The sequence below is a fragment of the Frieseomelitta varia genome, unplaced genomic scaffold, assembly GCF_011392965.1.
Source record: "Frieseomelitta varia isolate USP_RPSP 00005682 unplaced genomic scaffold, Fvar_1.2 scaffold_326, whole genome shotgun sequence".
Classification (NCBI taxonomy): Eukaryota; Metazoa; Arthropoda; class Insecta; order Hymenoptera; family Apidae; genus Frieseomelitta; species Frieseomelitta varia.
The window spans coordinates 746,038-752,037 of record NW_025110064.1 but is presented as its reverse complement, the minus strand read 5'-3'; positions in this window follow the sequence as shown (position 1 = coordinate 752,037).

Below are 6,000 nucleotides of genomic sequence, written 5' to 3'. Positions count from 1 at the left end.
ATATCATAGAAATTTATTTGGAACGTTTCTAATCGCGAAAGTTTAATTGAAAATCCCATCAGTTTCATTGAACAACCATAAAACATTTGTAAAAAAAATGAAGCTCGAAATCGAAAAGCAAATAAGATAAAAGAATCAATTTCAAAATTCGATTTTAATCACAAGAATTTAATCAACTCGATAGTCAATTAATTGTCTTGTCAGTTTTATCGCACGAGCGTGAAACATTTGTGAAAACATTTGTCAAAACCAGAAAGCGGATAAAATAAGAGATCAATTTCAAAATTCGAAAAGGAACAAGATCATGGTTGTAATTAAATACTTTCGATATATCATGAAGTTCGACCTATTTTCTGGGAATAGAAATTTGTCGAAACGACGCGAGAGAAAAACGTTCCGTATAGATCTAGGGAAGGTCAATCGCCCCGAAATTTAAATCTAAACCCTTCAGCCGCACAGAACGGAAGAGCCACTTCGAGAGGTCTTTCTTACTTTCGTGCCTCTTGGCCATGCCACTTGGAAAAATAATTTCAGCGAGATGAAGACGAGAAAATTGCTTTGATTAAAATATTGGAGATCGAGCTCGAGTAAGACGGCGGAGGTTAGCGTTTCTGGTCAAGGTCAGCCAGGATATTGTGCCAGAAATTGAATAGGAATGAAAACTTGGCGATCCTCGTTCTTAATCCTCGTCATCCGTGGTAGCTGCGGGGATTGTAAAAGTAAGATTTCCTCGAGCAATATTGTTTTGCTCTGTAGTCGCGTTTCCATCTCGGGGGAACTTTTTTGAAATAGAAACCGCGGAGGAAATAAAACAATTCATTCAGTTGCATTCGTTAACATATCGAAAATGATGTAGATTTCCTATCTCTGCCATTTAATATTGAATTCAACGAAATTAACGTTGAATTTTACCGACGATAAGTTAAGAACATGATTGTACAGTATGTCAAAAAATTATTCGTTTGGCGTCAAGAGTTGCAATTTTTATTCGAAAATTATATCATTCCTTACGAAAACGGATGCTGGAAGTGATAAATATTAAATTATTTGAATTATTGAATTACAAAATATACTGCATCTTTTAATATTAAATTAATAGATAATAAATAATAAATAATAAATAATTTAATAGATAATAAATAATAAATAATAAATAATTAATAGATAATAAATAATAAATAATTTAATAGATAATAAATAACATAACTTTCAAAAAATATTATCATTTCGCCGACTTTCATATATTTCATATATTTTGTTCATAAATATGAAAACCAACAACATAAGATCTAGTTCGTTTATATATATTATATTACTATAGGATTACTATTCTACCCATGGGACCTAATGATAACACATAATATGCTATCTTTTTGTCTAAGGGTATATATTTGCGGATCGATGGAAATTGTATAAAATTGACTTGAAGAATCACCTTCAAAAGCCATGACAATCTTTTGACATACAGAATGATTTAAATAAAATGTTATAAGAAAATTTAAATAAAGTATTCTCGTTTCTTTCTTGAGATAAGAGATTCAGGAGACTAGCTCTTTCATACACGACGAAATCCGCTCGATTTTCTTTTTTTTTTTTTTTTTTTTTTTTTTTTTTTGACTGAAAAGTGGCATTAATTTTTTATTATTTGATTAATTTATATTATGCTGAAAAACATTTTACTTCTACTATCTATTTATTTTATATCTACTAAAAGTAGATAAAGAAAATTAAGAAATTAATACCGCCTTATATTTAAAAAAAAAAAAAGACGAGAAAAGTTTATTAACTCCCCGAATCACTTAATTATGAAAGAAAACAAGGAAAAAATAGAATTATTCTTTCAAACAAAAGCTTGCATAATACTTTATTTGGATCAGTTTTGTATATTCTCCTACGTATAGCGAAAAGCATAATTGAACCATTGACAATGAGAGATTGTCAATAATTGAAGCATTTAATACAAAAGTGATCTAAGTCAATTTTTCGCCAATTTCGCACATTTCGAAAGTTTAAACTTCATTCTGTTTAAATTAGAAAGTAGAAATTCTATTTAAATTAAAGTAGAAATTTCCATTTAAATCAAAGTAGAAATTTTGTAAAGTACAACTTCAGAATAGTTCACGTAAAAGAGACGTAACGTTGTTCGACACTACTGCATTTTACGAAATTTTTACACTTCATAGCTTGTTATCCAAAAATGAGCTGTTTTGTTTTACACTTTTACGTTAAATGGCTCGATTTAAACTTTCAATTTGAACGGGAAAAAAAACGAATCATAAAACGCTCCATTTGATCTCATTTTAAACATAAAGATGATTTCACATCGTATATTTTTTTGTAGAAAATTGTAATATTTACATTTTTGTAAGTTTCACTATCATTTTAGAGATCGAACTCTCTTTTTTAAAAGAATCTCTTTGAATGCGATTTTTTTACCATTTTGTTAAATCTTAAATATTGAAGTTAAATGAAAGAATTCGCCATTCAATTTCAGTATCAAAAATTCTATAAAACAGAAGAAAAAGTCGTATAGAAAGTTTTGAAAGGTCGCTGTAAAGAGAGGACTTCAATCTTGAAAATCATGGTGGATCTAGCCTCGCGTAATTTTTTATAATAAGATTTTCTATGATATTAAGAAAATCAATAAATTTAATAATATATTAACAATATTAAGAAAATTAACATTTTCTATAATATTAAGAAAATCAATAAACTTAAAAATATTTTAATAATATTAAGAAAATTAACATTTTCAATAACATTAAGAAAGTCAATAAATTTAATATTTTAATAATGTTATGAAAATTAACATTTTCTATAATATTAAGAAAATCAATAAACTTAATAATATTTTAATAATATTAAGAAACTTAACATTTTCAATAACATTAAAAAAGTCAATAAACTTGATAATATTTTAATAATATTAAGAAAATTGACATTTTCTATAATATTAAGAAAATCGATAAACTTGATAATATTTAAATAATATTAAGAAAATTAACATTTTCTATAATATTAAGAAAATCAACAAACTTGATAATATTTTAATAGTATTAAGAAAATTAACATTTTCTATAATATTAAAAAAATCAACGAATTTGATAATATTTCAATAGTATTAAGAAAATTAACATTTTCTATAATATTAAGAAACTCAACAAATTTGATAATATTTTAATAATATTAAGAAAATAAATTTAATAATATTTAAATAATATTAAGAAAATTAACATTTTCTATAATATTAAGAAAATCAATAAACTTGATAATATTTTAATAATATTAAGAAAATTAACATTTTCTATAATATTAAAAAAATCAATAAATTTTTTTAATAATATTTAAATAATATTAAGAAAATTAACATTTTCTACAATATTTAAATAATATTAAGAAAATCAATAAATTTAATAATATTTTAATAATATTAAGAATATTAATATTTTTTACAATATTAAAAAAATCAATAAGTTTCAAACTGATCACCATTGACCGCCTACCATTTGCGTTCCTCCTCGACCTGTTCGCGTTTCTCGTTTCTGGCAAACTCCACTAAATTACGAAACAATTTAATCACGGTCCAGAACAGTGTCTTCCCGAAGCACGACGTGCCGTGAACTAATTTTTCACCGCGCCAACAGAGTGTCTGCCCGGCAAATTGATAGCTTCCGCGTTTTCCAACCACGATTTCCCGCGCGCGATCATTAAGATACACGAAGGGTTGGAAGCGTGACGGTTTGGGGAAAAAAAAAAATTTGAGAAAAAAGAAAAAAGACGAAATATTCCTCTCGAATATCCCCTTTTTCCTATGCCGCGGTGCTTCGCGGCCGTACCAGCTGACCTAACTTGTATTTCCAAACTCTCTGGATCCTGGCAGCGTGCCTAACGACGCGACCGCTTAATGACCAGGAACTTGCAGCACCGCACGCTCGAGAGGGAAATCGAAGCCCCGAGAGCAAGAAAGTCGACGCGCTAGAGTACGATCGACACACTCGAGAGAATTTGGATCCACGGAACGGGTCAAATTTAATCTACCGTTAGCCGGAGAGTCCGACGAATCGCAAATCGAATCTTCCTCGTTTGCCGTTGACCTCAAAGCCTTCGGGCCAGACCCGGAGATTCCTCTGGATAGTTTGTCGAGTTTCTCTATACTTGGCGACTGTTATTGAATATCTCGACGAAAATCGATCGAACTCGTACGGATTGTCATTGGTTTTCGATTCCTTCAATCTTCTTGCGTTATTGTAATTCATTACGTCGTATCGGATTTTAAAGTACTGAGACGTTGTATAGAAGATTATTTTCTGATTATAGTGATAGAATTTGAAGATCAATAAATACGAATTATCACAGGTTTCTAATATATCGGGAAAGAAGGTGATTTTGCTCGTGAATTCATAGACATGCGAAAAGGAAGCCACCGCTGGCTTGACGACAATAAAAGGATGTGGGAATGAAGAGTACGAATGGCCGGAGAGTATAAAAGCGGGGAGACAAAGTCTAAAGAGCGCGGAGCGCGGACACGCTCCAGGTCATCGGAAGTACGAGAATTTTCGGGGACGAAAGGAGGAAAAAGGAAAGTGGGTGGATGAGAATTTTCCTCTAAAGAAAAAGAAAGGAAGGAAGTTTAAAAAAAAAAAAAAAAGAAGAGAAAGAAACGTACGAACCTGCCTCCTTGTCTCTGTGTGTATGTTGTACATATGCGTGTGTAGGCGTGTGTGGTTGATGCAAATGGCAAATGGAAAAGCACGTCTGAATGGTTACGTGTGATCTAAGCGCGAGAAAGGGAGAACATTGGTAAATGATAAGAAATTGCTCAGAAAAATGTACGTCATCGTCAATCGGAACAAAGACTATGGAAGATGACAGGTTACACGCGGAAAGAGATCTTGTGAATTTGCCAAAGAAGTTTCAGATTTTTTGAACAATGTAGACGAGATCAAATTTGTTGAAACATTGTCATTGCCATGAGTGTTACCTCGTGTGTGACATATTTAAAGAATTGTTTCAATAATATTTCTTTTGCTGTGATTTAGAAAATTTTCTATGCCTGGAGAAACGTGGATTTAAAAGTAACGTCGTAAAATTTTTAAATGAAATTAATATGTACATTTATTTATGATTCCTTAAGTAATAGGCTGTAATGATTGTATGAATTTGCGATATATCATTTTGATTCCATTCTTTGACAACTAATAGATAGATTGTGTAATATTCGATTTTCATTTATATGGAATATAAAATTCAAAAAGTAGAAGCTGAAAGAATAAGCAAAAGTGTTAACAAAGAATAAATTTTGCAGATCTTACAAATTTAGTGGTTTAGAAGTGTCTTTAATATACTCGTATAATGTAAATATATCTTTAAATAATACAAATAATAATGTTAATCTGTATATGTTTAATTAAATTCTTGAATAGATATTTGCGAAACTATTTCTGTACGTTGATTCGTATAGATTCTATTTGTCCGACAAAATTATGAAAGCACAAACTACAAATGAAAATAAGAGAAAAATATTATATGAAGCTTGTTCATATACACTTTGTCAGAAAGTAACAGTGAAGTATTGAATATGTGCGTAGCAGCAGATTCGAAATTTGGTTCTCACTCTTTAATGTCTACTTATATAATTCTAAACAAAACAATTAATTCAACGAATAAACAAAGGAATTAATTCGACAAATTAATAATTCTTTTATCGGGATGTAGCAAAATTCTCAAAAAATACAAAATGTAATAATAAATTATTGCAGAAGAACTCATTGAATATTTAAATTTCCAATGATCCTCGTGCATTAAAAAATATCTGTTAAATACAGACACATTCAAGCAACGTTCAATATTTGCCTATAATTTTCTAACAAAGTGTTCACAAACAAACTTCATATAATATTTTTCTTTATCTTCACTTGTAGATTATGCGCCTGCGATTCTGTTGTATATTTTGCACACGAGGTTCCTTCATGACAAAATTCACATCAAACTCAATCAAAA